General features: G+C 43.8%; 2 pseudogenes; both read left to right on the forward strand.

The window, feature by feature from the left end:
• The first annotated feature begins 1,301 nt into the window (after positions 1-1,301).
• Positions 1,302-2,480, forward strand: LOC102442994 (annotated as a pseudogene).
• A 7,516-nt stretch (positions 2,481-9,996) lies between these two features.
• On the forward strand, positions 9,997-12,433 carry LOC102428176 (annotated as a pseudogene).
• The last annotated feature ends 2,985 nt before the right edge of the window (positions 12,434-15,418 follow it).

The following is a 15,418-nucleotide window of genomic DNA, read 5'->3' on the forward strand; positions in this document are numbered from 1 at the left end:
GGCGGAGGGGCGGGACCGCGGCTGCGCAGGCGCGATGGGTGCCGGCCCCGGCGGCGCGGCGCGGCGAGGGTGTGCGCGTGCGTCAAGTGAGGCGCGACGGCGGTCGGAAGCGAGGCTGGAGGATCGTAGAGCTCGCGTGCCCTCTAGAGGGGAATTTTGAAGAAAAAGAGAGCAGCTAGGGGAGAAGGAAGCGGGGTAGTCCAGGGCGAGGAAATGTTGACTCTCTTTAGCCAAGATTTCCAGGATTTTCTTTCCCTTAAAGTCTGAGATATTTGTAATGAATCTACGAGCTCTTCCACCGACGATTTTGCCATGGTTCGCGTTCCACAGGTGATTGACCTGAGGGTCAGTGAAGGAAAGCAACATGCTGTCTGCGTCCAAGACATGAGTTGGTGGCAACTCGGGATACGAATTCAGGTGTTGGCAACACCACAGCATGGATTTTATACCTACTTGGTGCCGGTAAGGTTTGGACTCATACTACAGAGAGTCCCTGCCCTCAGACAGAGTAGTGGGTGTTTTATCCATATATATATATAATTTATATTTATATTATTTATATTTATATTATTTATATTTATATTTAGAAAAATACAAAAAACAACAGGTTCAGAAGCCCTGAAGGTCCTGGGAGCAGATCCTGACTGCTTGCCGCCATGACTGTTTCCTCTCAGGCTTCTCTTCTGAGCCCAAATAGTGTGGACATTCTGAGCCCAAATAGTGTGGACAGTCAGTAAATATTTGCTGAATGAGTCAAGAACAGAGAAAGGGCAACAGCAAACTGATGAGTCACTTTATTCCTGCACCAGCAGAACACCCCCCCCCACTTCATTGATAATAGCCCCCCCCCATGAAATGAAGGGAAGTAACTGGTTCCAGGAAGGCACCGTGGGTTTCCCAACCAGTGGTAGGAGCTGCATGACTAGCAGGCCACTTCCTTCTTTAACCCGCGCTTCCCTGTTTATGGAATGGGGGGTTAGACATTAATGTTTTCCAGCATTTAATCTACCCTCTGCTAATTATTTTCCCATTTAAGCAAGGTACCAAAGACCCATGTAACTACCAATCAGAACTTCTGAACAGCATGCGATAACCATATTATCACCTTGGGTGATACAGTTCCAGACAAAAATAAAGAAACTTGAGACTTTATCAAGAGAAAGTATATGATTTCCCTTATCATTTGGAAATACTGTAAACAGTTCACTTAGCCTCCAGTTTGGAAGTTATGAAGGCCCAACGATTTCTGAGGGACTTTCCAGCTCAACCAGCCTCTTAGGTGCCTCAACTCAGTTCAATGAAAATACAGGGGTAGGTGCACCGGGCGCTGCGCTCGCCCTCGCTATCGCCACCTGCTGCTCACCCCGTGGGCTGGCAAAGCACACAGGCCTAGTGCTGAGGAGAGGGACCGGCTGCTGCCAAACCTGAGGGCAGAAAGCCGAGATGTTATCTTCAAGCAGTTCCATTTCAAAACCTTCAACGGGGCTTTGGCTTCATAACAAGAGTGGCCCTGCAGGCTGAGAAACTGGACCACCATCCTGAATGGTTTAATGTGTACAACAAGGTCCACAGCACACTGAGCACCCATGGGTGTGCAAGCTTGTCAGAACGGGACATAAACCTGGCCAGCTTCATTAAACAAATGACCTAGACCCTGCCTTTCCTCTTCAGGGAAAGGGGTGACTGAACTGGAAATCCAGAGAGAACAGAGGAGCCCCAATATTTTCTACAGTCAAAATTGCCAAGTCCGTCCGGCTGCCTCCATTTAGGGGTGAGTCTTTGCTGTGGAAAGAGATGCCAGCATCACTGCCTACACCATGCTCTTCATCCTTGGGCTCTATTAAGTGTATGCTAATTTGAATAAGATGTTCCCATCCTTTATGGCTTCCTAGCAACAGTAATGGTCTGCTTTCCAGGCTATGTCTTGCTCCTTTTCTAATTCATTTTCCAAGAAGCTGTGATAGAAGCTGTGTCTAAGATAGACAGAATCTTATCTTAGAAACCAGGATTCTAATGCCACCCCCTCCTATGTGATAGAAACACATGTGCTTTTATGCCTCAAGTAAAACTGTTTCACTGGTGGGGAGGTGGGGGAAGATTTAGGGGTGGGGCAAAAGTAGGTTAATAAGTAATAAATAAAACAATAAAGAATAATAAAGAATAAACTGTGTTTAGTGTACTCACAACTGTAAACCCACTTTTGCACACCCTGTATATATTCAAATCCTTCTGGTCCCTAATTACAGGATCTAGTGTTTCTGAGAAAACATATTTTTAAATACCTACATGATCTTGTTTCAGCCTCACAATCCAAAAAGATAGATATTATCCTTTTTTATAAAAGTAAAAACTGAGGCTCAGAGAAGGGGGTGACTCTACCTAGGTCAGAAGCACATAGGAAGCCAAGTTAGGATTCAAACCCATGACATATGACTCCAAACACCAAGATACGTTTCCAGAAGAAGAGAAAGAAAGAACGGAAGGAAGGGAGGGAGGGAGGGAGGGAGGGAGGAAAAGAAAGAAAGAAAGAAAGAAAGAAAGAAAGAAAGAAAGAAAGAAAGAAAGAAAGAAAGAGAAAAAAGAAAAGAAAAGAAAAGAAAAGAAAAGAAAAAGAAAGAAAGAAAAGAAAGAAAGAGAAAGAGAAAGAAAGAGAGAGAGAGAGAGAGAGAGAGAGAGAGAGAGAGAGAGAGAGAGAGAGAGAGAAGGAAGGAAGGAAGGAAGGAAGGAAGGAAGGAAGGAAGGAAAGAAAGAAGAAAGAAAGAAAAGAAAGAAAGAAAGAAAGAAAGAAAGAAAGAAAGAAAGAAAGAAAGAAAGAAAGAAAGAAAGAAAGCTAACTGACATGCTGACAGGAGTGGTGGAGTAGTGGGAAGTGGAAAAGGAACAGTGAAGCCCTCAGCTCAGGTAGCTCAGGGTAAGGGAGGAAGAGTGGTGGGAGGAGAGGCTCAGGAAAAGAGCTTGAGAGGTTTAACTTAGTTCCTGAAAGCAGCTTCGTCTTCCTGCCAGGTGCTGGAACGTGTGGCTCTTCCTGAGGTGTGTCGCCTGACGTCACAGCTGGACCCTGTCCACCGCCTCTCCTCCCACAGAGGGAAGGCTCTCCCTGCCCATTCTCCGAAATGGAAAATGCCCGAAGTTGAGGCAGGCTGGATAGCTGGTGCTGGTATCCTTAGAGCCTGGAATTTTGTTTCTGGGAAACCCCCAAGGGCCAGCAGGACAGCCCACTGCAGTTTCCTTTTCCGTGAAGGATGCCAGCTCTTGAATTCTCACCATTCCTAGCCCTAGAAATGGGCACCCTCCTGTGTTTTTATTAAGGTGCAACAAGGAAACCAAGCGCTGGGGAAACCGCAGTCACTCCCTTGGCCAGCCTCCTTGGTCCATTTTAAGGATTTGACCACAGGCAGCTGGAGAAGAAGAATGAGCTTTGGGTTCAGACCACAAAGCCTGAGCTAGGACTACACTGACTTGTCATGTGACCTTAGGCAAGTGCTGTGCTGGTTCTTAGAACACCAAACTGTAAAACGAAAGAGGGGATTGGACTCAACTTGCAAAGGCAGTCCATGGCCCTGTTCCATCTGAATCACCTCAGGAACTTATCATATAGCAGATTCCCAGGCCCTGTTGCAAGCCAAAGTCTGAAGCTTCAGAAGCAGAGTGCAGAAATCTGTAAATCTAAAGAGCTCCCCCAGTGATTCAGAGGTCCAGCTATATTTGGTAATTACACAACAAGATTATCTGTAATTGACTTCAAACCAACTCCTCCTCCTAGCAGAAAATTGCTCTGTGACCTTGCTATGTGTGTGCCTCTCTTTGGACCTCAGGGTTTTTTTCCATCTGTAATATGAGGGGGTTGGACTAGAATAGCTGATCTCCAAGGGCCCTTCTCTTGCAGCCAAGTTTGCGATTCCAAACTTATGAATGAAATTTTAAACTTGAGGTCAGAGGCAGAATGACAAACAGCCACAAGCTGGGACAAACTGTCCCCGGGGAGAGCCTCTGATCACTTGGTGACGCCACTATGTCACTCCCACACTGGGCCCTGCTATGGGCAAGTGAGGACAACTGCTGCTGGGGTCACATTCCAGATCCACCCCCACAAGCCCCCTGGGAAGTGTCCTCATACAGGTCTAAGGACTTTGGAACCCTGCTTGTATTTGAATCCTGGCTCTACTACTGTCTTGCTGGGTGACCTTGGGGGAGTTACTTCATCTCTCTGAGTCTGTTTCCTCCTCTATAAAATGAGGATCAGAATAGTACCCATGTCATAGGCTGCCTAGAGGGTCAAATGTGTGCTTATCTCACTACCTGATGCACAGTCAACATTATGTAAGTGTTAGCGATATTAATTATTGTTATTTTTCTTCTCTTGGAATGTGGGAGTGGCAGTACCTGATCTCTCAGATTTATGGCAAGGATCTAGGTAGCTATCAGAATGAGCCCAGATCCTGGCACGTAGCAGAAGCTCAGTAAATGTGGTACCCTCTCGTTAATCCCACCCCACCCCCAAGGGTCTCCAGCTCCCTACCTTTCTTCCTTTTCCCTTCACTAGGCAACCTTACAGCCCAGCTCATATGATCCCTTTCAAAGAATGTTTGGTGAAAACACGTCAGTGGAGATGGGTGCCTCAGGGACAGGTTATATAACCCCACGCTCACACTTTTTGGAACCTATGTGGGAGGCCAGCGTTTGGCTCCTTGTCCTCTGCATCAGTGACCATCCTGGGCTCTGGCCAGCGAGTTCCTCTCTTAGAAGTGAAATTGGAGAGAGAGACTTCATTAGCTGCCTATTTTCTTCCCCAGATTGAGAATCCTTTGTTACCTAGACTTTTTTTTAAGGGCTGTATGTGGCTCCATGTTTGAGAAGGAGTATTTGCTGAGCACCTACTGTGTGCCAGACATTTATATTTGCTCATTTGATCTTTATATAATTTCTAAAACAAGTCTGTGAGTTGTGGATACAATATTCCCACTTAATAGATGAGGAAACTGAGGCTCACTTAGTTGACAGCTGGGTGTAGTTGGTCTTGACCCTAACTAGAAATTATTCCTTCCTCTGACCTTGAAGGATTCAGGGCGTTTTAAGAAGAAAAGCTGTGTTCTTCACCTTCTTTTCATTATCATTCGTTCATTCAATCATTCACTTGATATTCATTGGCATTTACCAGGAACTGGTCTGGGTGATACAGATATACACAAATAAAGTGAAGAAAGATAAAAACTCTGACTTCATAGAGTTTATGTTATCAGGAGGAGACGGACAATAAACAAGTCAACCAAATGATAATATTCAACATCAAGTAGTGCTATGACAGAAAATGGGGAAGGAATAGAGAACAAAAATGATAAGGAATTAGTTCAGAAATGGCAATCAGGAAAGACTTCCCATTTTAAGTAGAGATCTGATTGAAGTGAAGGATGGAGCGGAACTGATTATCTGGGAAGAGCATTCCAGATAGAGGGAACGCAGTTCCTCTGAGGCAGGAGTGAGATTGGCATATTGGAGAGATAGCAAGGAGGCCAGTGTCACATGAATTTAGTGAACAAAGGAAGGAGTGGAGGTTCCAGCCACCAACCCTTGCCCAAGAATTTCCAGCTTACAGTTCATTATCACCTTACCACACCCCCTGGGAGGTGAGAAAGGGGAGTGGGGGTGGGAGTAGGTGGGAGGGGTAGAAAGAGGGGGACAGCTTCATTCACTCATCCAACAAATATTTTTTAAAATATGTTTTAAGAGAGAGGAAGGGAGAGGGAGGGAGAGAGAGAGAAACATTGATGGGTTGCCTCCAGCATGCACCCCTACTGGGGATTGGACCCGAAACCTGGGCATGTGCCCTAACCTGTAATGGAACCAGTGACCTCTCAGTGCACAGGAAGATGCTCAACCAACTGAACCACACCAGCCAGGGCACAACAAATATTTTTTGAGTGCTTACTAGGTAGTAGGCACTAGGCTAGTCTCAATATAGAAAACAGACACAGCCCCTCCCCTCAGGCAGCTTCTGATCTAGCATAGGAGACACACAGTAAAGCAAGAAAACAAATAATTGTATAAATATAAATGGCAGTGAGTGTTATGCAGGAAGTAATATAAAAGAATGTGGGCCCTAGCTGGTCAGGTTCAGTGGATAGAACAGCCTGCGGACTGAAAGGTCCTGGGTTCGATTCCAATCAAGGGCATGTACCTTGGTTGCAGGCTTGATCCCTGGTTCTGGTGGAGGCAACCAATCAATGTGTCTCTTCCTCCTCCTCCTCCTCCTCCTCCTCCTCCTCCTCCTCCTCCTCCTCCTCCTCCTCCTCCCTTCCATTCTCTCTAAAAATCAATGGGAAAAATATCCTCAAGTGAGGATTTTTTAAAAAAAAGGAATTTGGGCAGGAACACAATTTGACCTCAGGGAAAGGTCTCTGTGAGGAGGTAAACTTGAAAGATGAGTGAAGTTAGCCAGGGAAAGAATGTGGCAGGCAAAGGAGACAGAGCGTTTGTAACAGTCCTGTGTCATCACATGCTAATCCTCATTTATAGGAGGAGAAAATAGAAAGCCGAGATGTGTCATAAATCAAATGGCTAGCCAGGCTTCAACCGAGGTTCTTTACCTTCCTACCCTGTTACCTTTCTGTTGCACCAACAGCACTTGCTGTCTTCAAAGAGCACATTCTGAGTTCTATGGCATCTGGAAAATACACTCTCTCTACCTTAACCAGACGTTGGATGGAGGCTGGGGAAAAGGACCTCAAAAGAACAAAGAAATGCCCGGGCTCGCATGGCTCAGTGGTTTAGCGTCGACCTATGAACCAGGAGGTCATGGTTCAATTCCCGGTCAGGGCACATTCCTGAGTTTCTGGCTTGTCCCCTAGTGTAGGGCATGCAGAAGGCAGTGGATCAATGATTCTCTCTCATCATTGATGTTTCTATCTCTCTTCCTCTCCCTTCCTCTCTGAAATCAATAAATATATATATTTTTTAAAAAGAGCAAAGAAAGTTGGGAGGAAAGGGAAGGCTCAATGAGTGATTATTACAGTGTGATGCTGAGCTGAGGTTCAAAGTGTCCTGCTCTGCACTCTAGCTGCACTCGCTGTGGCACCTGAATCACGTGGCCCTGTGCTACCACATGAAAGTCCTCAGATGAACGATGGTCTCTAGCAAGACTCAGAGGCAATAGGGAGTTTGTGGAAAGCGCCTCGGGCTGGAAACCAAGGGGTCTGAGTTTAGATGAAGCGTTGTAACCCAGACAACTCACTTCACCCCTCTGAGCTTTCCTTTCCTCAACTATACTATACACTGGTTGTAATAAAACCCGCCCTGGCTACCCTCTGGAACTGTCTGGGTGTGCAAATGCAATCATAGCTAGATGAAACCTCTTTGGAGAACTCTGTAGAACTCTGTCAATGGTTAGAATTGTTATTATCTATGCCTTTCTCTAGCTGTCAGAGTGGGATGCAGGGAAAGCAAGAGCTTAGTAGGTGGGTGGTTCTCAGGGACAAATCTTTCAATCTCTTTTCCAGTACCTTCCTCTCCTCTCCTTTGAGGATAGGACACTTCAAAAATGTTTCTGTGGGGAGAACAGGAATCAGACCCATAAGCTCAGTGGGACATGGGGAGAACGAAAGAAACTGGATTTGAATTTTATCTTAGTCAGCTGTTGCTGCATAACAAATAACCCCCCAAATCTTAGTGGCAAACAGCAGGAGCATGTATTTCTCAATCATGGGTTTGCAGGTCAGCTTTGTTACAAGGTTTGCTGTCATTTCTCCTCTCTGAGCCTGTTAGAAATACTACTCACTTTACAGGCTCAGAGGAAAGATGATGTTCAACACTCCCACTTAACTAAAGGTACCTTCTGCTCAGGGTATGTTAGAAGCTAGATGATGTTCACCCTCTAGGCCAGCGGTTCTCAACCTGTGGATCGCGACCCCTTTGGCAGTCGAACGACCCTTTCACAGGGGTTGCCTAAGACCATCGTGCATATCAGATATTTACATTACAATTCATAACAGTAGCAACATTACAGTTATGAAGTAGCAACGAAAATAATTTTATGGTTGGGTCACAACATGAGGAACTGTATTTAAAGGGCCAGAAGGTTGAGAACCACTGCTCTAGGCCAACTAGTAATCCAAGAACTGGTCTGACCTGAAAGCTCTCACTCTAGGAGACAATGAAGGACCATCAGACTGGCTGTCCCCCAAATTTAGATGAGAAGAGAGAGCCAGTCAAAGAGTCAGAGGCACACATCCAGGAAAAAAGGGACACTTAAATAAAGACCACGCAGGCTTCAAAAGATGGAGAGAAGTCAGCCAGCCCCTGGAATCATCTTAGTTCTCGATGTCTTTTCTGTTTTAGTCTTTAGCCCTCCTATATCCTTCAAAAAAAACCCCACACCCTTTTTTCTTAAAGAGTTCTGAGACACGGTTCCTTTCAATTGCAAGAGCTGCTTTCACACAGAGGAGTTACACATAAAGTTGCCAGCCCACTGGGGGCTATTGTTCACGCATAAGGAAACTGCTTAAGAGTAAGGATGATGTCTCATTCACCGGGATTTTTCAAAAGGTCTCTTACACAGATGTTCATCAAAAGTTTATTGGATAAATGACCAAAGGAATGCATTTCTATGCTTGCCTCTAAGGACAAACATCCAAATGGCATTCATCTAGTGACCTATACAGCCAACACTGACTTGAGCAAAGCACCAGGGATACATCTGTGACCAAGACGGTGTCCCTGCTTTCATGGAGCTACATCTGGTGGGGAAACAGATGATACATAAGTAAAAGAATAAATACGTGCTGTCAAGTAAAGAAAGTGTTATAACAAAAAATAATGAAAAGGAAAAAAAAGCAAGGAGAATGAGTGCTTGGAGGGGGTGAGAGTTATTTTTAGAATTCGTTGAAATGCCTTACACGGATGCTGACTCATTGTGTGGGCCTTGGTTTGCCTATCTTACAATCGGTTTGCCTATCTCTGAGGTTGAAAGGTCTGGGAGGGTCCTTCCCAGTGTCTGTAGTTATGCAAGGCAGTGTCTGGACATTCCATGGCCTCTGGAAGCTCATTGTGTGGAACTGGAGCAGGATTTGCATGTTGAGGAAGGCTGTGGAGGGTTGCTGCCATTCTGGGAGAGCGCCCCACACCCACTCTCTCAGCTGTTCTGAAAATAGTGACATGATTACTGCTATTTGCTTTGTGTGAGGAGTTGTTGGGGAGGGGGATAACTCCAGACACAGAGGAGACCTCTGTGATCATAAAAACAAACGGCATTTACGTGCTAGGTACTGTGCTAAGCACCATACTCTCCATAATCATGATAGAGCAACCATAATGACTCAAGTTACAAATGAGGAAACAGAGGCACCGAGAGGTCAGGTGTCCTGCCCCAGGTTACTCAGCCAGGATTACAGCCCAGGTCTCTCTGACCCTGAAGCCTATGCCCTTAAATTCTGTGACTTAGAGAGAAAGGAATGTCTGCTCAAGGACAGGGACAGATAGAGTACCAGAGGCCTCAGGGGAAAGAGAGATGAGAGCTAGACAGAGTGAGGGATTTAAGAAGGCTTCCAAGAGGAGGAGGCATTTGAGCTGTAGCCGCTTGGCTCTGTTGTCTCCGGATGCTCCAGTTGTGCACCCAGCTTCAGTTAGCTCTGCCTGAGAGGCCTGGGGAAGGGGGAGGATGGCTGGATTCCAGCTCCTTTTTTGAGCTGTATGAGGTGGGTGCCTGCTGACTCCTTAAATTACTTCTTTGCTTGAAAGGAAGCTGGGTGAAGAACATCCCCCAGACTCACTCCATCTCAGGGGTAGAAAATAAGAAAGGGGTGGGGGAACCAATATGGGCATGTACTATGAACCTGGCCATCACTTTATTCCATCCTCCTAATTACCCCCAAGAACTAGCCTTTTAACCCCATTTTGCTGAGGAGCAAAGTAACTCTCAAACTTTCCTCTAAATGTCAAGGATTTATTTACTTATTTATTTATTTCTTCTTCGTCGTCTTCATCTTCATCTTCATCTTCATCTTCATCTCTGTCTTCTTCTTTAAGTAGGTGATGGAACAAGGATTTTAATCAAGAACTTCTTATCCTAAAACCTGTGTGGGTTTTGTTTGTTTTGCTGGATGGCTTTTTGTTTTTCTTGTGTTTTTTGTTTGTTTGTTTGTTACTTCAGTCTCAGACAGAGACTTGGGGACTTCAATTCAGTTCTACAAAACTTTGACTACTGCATTTTGTTTTCTGGGAGACAAAGAAGAACCCATTAGAACTTTGTAAAGGGCCTCAGGGTTTGGTCAAATTGTTTTTAACTCTTTGGAGATCATGACTTTGTTGTGGATCTAAAGAGAGAATCTGAAGTTTCTTGCCCCAGAAACATTTACATAGAGACATACCCTCCAAGGTAGTGACCATCCATGTTCCCTTTGCCCCCAATCCAAGGAGCACAGGTTAAAACCCCACAAGGAAGCTGTATTCAAACATACTGCACACCTTCAGAGAGATTCTCAGAACTTGGAGAAGGGGAATTTAATTTTTTTGATTTCAGGGGTTTTTATAGAAGTGTTATAGAAGAGCTTCCAGTAACTAGGAGTCTTCGATCTTTTTTGCTAGTGTACTCTCTAAATGATTATTGAAAACGGATGTACTTCCTGGTACACTTTTTAGTTGACAGCTAACCTTTTTCATCAAAAGTTGACATAGTTATAAAGGTTGTAATTTCTGACACATTGTAAAGTCATACACTTAAAAATAAATGGTTACATAACTCTTTAAAATCTATCCAGTTAATTAATACCCTAGCAATTTGATACTTACAACCATCCATTTAAAAAATACATGAACAGAGTTAGAGCGGTGGCAGCTTTTGGAGCGGATACAAAACTCCATGGCATCTATAGGGAGCCAAGCCTCTGATAACATTTGTGAATCTTCAGTGATGCCCCCCACCCCTGCCCCCAAGAAAAAAGAAAACACAAAAAAGCCCACAACGCTGTCTCCAAGCTTAAAGAGTCAGAAGCCTCGGGAACTTGTGCTGGTGATTGGAATAGGGATGAGTGCTGTGGCTGCACCATAGGTTCCAGCCCTGAAATCCTGGAAGGGGTTAATTCAGGCCTAACTGGATGCTGCCACTGATTTTGATCTTCTAGAGGATGAGGAGAGCAAAAATTTCAGAAATGTCTCTGTGAGGACAAGGATCTTACTCATGTTGCCCGTGAACTTATTCAGGAACTCTCTCCTCAGGCTAGTAATGACTGATCCACATGTTTCAAGGACTGTTTATATGCAGTATGCAATGACTTGGACTCAAAGATGAGAGACTCGAAAACAGCTACTTCACCCAATGGAAAGTGGAGCCCTGGTATTGACCTCACATTTTAACAATCTCCTGGAACTGTACGCAGCAGATCAGGGAAAACAACGTGAACCCTTGACCTCACTGATGAACAGAAGGTGCTAGAGTGGGCTCCAGAGAAGCGGAAGCTGAGCCGTGTTACAGGTCCCTGGGGCCTACACCAACCCTAGTGGCCCTGTCTTTCATCCAGCTGGGCATCAGAATGTGCTCAGGAACACTGAGGTTATGAGAGAGATTCCGAAACTCCATGAAAACAAGTCACTTCTTCCCCTGGGGTGTGGCCAGATTGTGAATGACACCACTTTCCAAGCCCTTTTCCCGCAGGCTGTCAAGCATAAATCTGACATAACACATTTCATGCTGGTTTGGATAGGAGATAGAAATGAGTTCAAAAAGCTTCGAGAAGGCATGGGAAACAGAGGGATTTACGCTGTCCCTTATGGAAATGAATATACTAGTTTTCCAGAACATTTCAAGCGACTGACCTGTGAGATGTCCAGGAGGCATAGATCAGCAGGGATGGTGAGAGGTTGTCAGCTAAATGGTTCTTTTGCAGCACACAGTGAAATAAGAGACCACAGGACATGAGGGGGCTACAGAAGTCACCACCATTAGACCAAGCTGTAAGGCCCTACTGGGGACAGTGTTTAACAGTAAACTTACAAGAACCCAACACAGTTCCTACGAAGAACCAAAACCCAGAAGTTGAAGGCTGTGGCTCCATCGAATGGTGGTGAGGGGGACACACACGTTCCAACTTAATCCTTCTTGCCAAGTGGAATCTTGGTCTTTTTTTGGTTTTGTATTGTTTTTATTTGTTTATTTGTTTTTTCCAGTTCTTGGTCTTATGTGTCCTGTTCCAGTTTGAGAATACCCAAGGGACAACACAGATGTAGCTCACCAGCCCACCCCTAGGCTGGACACACTGCTTGTGTCCACGCAGCAGGTCAGTGTGGTATCCGCTGAGTAGGCTGCTGCTCTGCATGAAGGGCTGGGATGTAGATGCCAAGGCCTCACCTTGGCCGTCAGTGTAGTTTGTACTCTAGACTTTGTGGTCAATGAAACATAATGACTTTTTTAAAAAAAAAGTCTTGAAGCTTTAGTTTTCTAGATCTCTTCCAGTGTACAGTATTTTACTTACTCACTGTATTAAAAGTTTGTTTATTAAAAAAAATACATGATGCCGAAACCGGTTTGGCTCAGTGGATAGAGAGTCGGCCTGCGGACTGAGAGGTCCCAGGTTCGATTCCGGTCAAGGGCATGTACCTGGGTTGCTGGCACATCCCCAGTGGTGGGTGTGCAGGAGGCAGCTGATCGATGTTTCTCTCTCATCGATGTTTCTGACTCTCTATCCCTCTCCCTTCCTCTCTGTAAAAAATCAATAAAACATATAAAAAAAAAAAATACATGAACAGGCTTTTCTCTACATCATTCCTTTTTCTACTCGAACTCAAATGTCCATTCCATGTTCCACCAGAAAATTTTACCATATGTATTTTTGTGCTTGAATAGCTTATTGATAACTCTGCCATATTCCTCTGTCTAAAAATATATGTGAATATTGGATCATTATTTTACTTTCTAAGACCATAAGACTAGGTATTAAATTTTTCTATCATTATAATTATCATAAGAATGCAATTGCCGAAACCGGTTTGGCTCAGTGGATAGAGCGTCGGCCTGTGGACTGAAGGGTCCCAGGTTCGATTCTGGTCAAGGGCATGTACCTTGGTTGCAGGCACATCCCCAGTAGGAGATGTGCAGGAGGCAGCTGATCGATGTTTCTCTCTCATCGATGTTTCTGACTCTCTATCTCTCTCCCTTCCTCTCTGTAGAAAATCAATAAAATATATATTTTTAAAAAAAGAATGCAATTGATCAGAATAATGGAAATACAAGTTTTTTAATGTCCCACCAAAACTTTTAACACCTAGACAAAAAAAAATAAATAAAAATAAAAAAGTTTTAACATCTTTGTTGAGATACAACTGACATAAAATAAACTACACATATTTAAAGTGTACAATTTGACATATGTATATACTCATGAAACCAATCCCCAAAGTTTGCTAAGTAATTATTAAACCGAAAGGTAAAATTGGGCGATTTTCCTCCCCAATTAGTTCACATATCTCTGGGTGAATACTGTTTGTGCTACAATGAAATCGTTTTAGCAATACTTTCATTCCTAATTTTTACAGCTGTTGAGCAGTGGTATGCTGAAACCAGCTTGTACTGGTTCAAGTTTTGGGAATTTTGTGGGTGGTAGTTAAACATAATCATTACTAAAATTTAAATTATATAAACTTACAATTAAATGAACTATATAAGAAACAAAGAAAATAAGTACCCAAAACTCATCACTGCCTAATTATTTGTCTACATTTTACTGTTATCTATGCTCTTGATATTATTTGCACCGATTGTATTTGTGTGGTAGAAATACTGCTCATCCTTAACCAACTCCAAATTCAGTGACATCACAAGTTGGTAACTTGAAATCAGCCATGGTGGGAGTATTACACCCAGAAATGAGCAAATGGTACAAATAAGCACTTCCTGACTATCCCCTCTCTCCCCCATACACCACTTTTTGTTAAATATTTACCAGCGTACCACTGGCTGTAAGTACTGAGAAACCCTCTTCACTTAGAGAAGCTGTTGGGAACGAAAGGGGTTTTGTTATAGCAATGTGATGATAGATAACGAAAATCACATAGTGATCCATCATCAAAAATTATTTTTAATGATCTATCTACTGACAACTAGATTAAAACCACCTTCAATTCTGTGGACAGCAAAGATTGCAAAACCCATCTGACTTGCAAAAGGAATTCTTATTCTGATAGAAAATTCATTCATTTTCTCAGTTTATTTCCAAATCCAAGCTGAAAAAAATTGCTTACCTTTATATCCGTGGGGAAAAACCTGAGCAGCATTTGAAGCTTGCTTTATTGTCAAGGCTGTCTGCCTCAAAAGATTTTAATCCTTTGATCATTAAGGGATGGAACGGAAGAGGGGAAGTCACTCCCAACTCTTCACAAAGTGTGTGAATTCATAATATGCCAACAGAGGCCAAAATAGTCTGGCTCTGAAGCCAAGCTTCAGCCTTAGAAAGATAGATATACATATTCTCATAAAGACACATTATATATGCGGGTATATATCTTTTTTTTTCTTTTATTGGTGCCGTGACTCGGATTCGATGCGGGTATATATATATCTATCTATCTTTTTTTAAAAAATATATTTTATTGATTTTTTTACAGAGAGGAAGGGAGAGGGATAGAGAGTTAGAAACATCGATCAGCTGCCTCCTGCACACTCCCTACTGGGGATGTGCCTGCAACCAAGGTACATGCCCTTGACCGGAATCAAACCCGGGACCCTTCAGTCCGCAGGCTGACGCTCTATCCACTGAGCCAAACCGGTCAGGGCTATATATATATATCTTTATATCATACTAGAGGCCCGATGCACGAAATTCGTGCAAGAGTAGGCCTTCCTTCACCCTTGCTGCTGGCACCCAGGACTGGGCTTTGACTGGAAGGACAGAAGGACGTCCGGTCTAATTAGCATATTACACTTTTATTATTCTAGATAGCATATCTTCATATCTGTATACCATATAAAATACAGAAGAGCTAGGCACCGTTGGTACTTTGACTATTATAGGATGCTTACCCCTAATAATTCCAACAGTACCTGTACTTGGGACCCCAGAGGATTTACCCCTGTCACCCCGACCCCCACTGTTGGGAGGATGCACAGGATTTATTTATTTATTTATTTATTTATTTACAAAGGTGAACACAGATCTGAGAATGGAGATAAACTTGCAGACCAGTTCTCTGAGAGATCAAACTTTTTAAAAATCTAGGAAAACAAATCCCGTAAAACAGAGCTCAGCCACCCTAAGACCAAGAAGTCTGCCCGTGGCTTATTTTCGTTCAGCTCACTAAGAATGGTTTTTACATTTTCAAATGATTTTCGGGGGGAGCGGGGGCAGAGCGCGGGGGGAGGGGGGGGAGAGAATCAAAAGAAGAATGCTATTTAGCGACACGTAAAACTTTTATAAAATTCAAATTTCAGTGTCCATAA

Source organism: Myotis lucifugus, unplaced genomic scaffold (genome assembly GCF_000147115.1).
Source record: "Myotis lucifugus unplaced genomic scaffold, Myoluc2.0 scaffold_90, whole genome shotgun sequence".
In the NCBI taxonomy this organism is placed as follows: Eukaryota; Metazoa; Chordata; class Mammalia; order Chiroptera; family Vespertilionidae; genus Myotis; species Myotis lucifugus.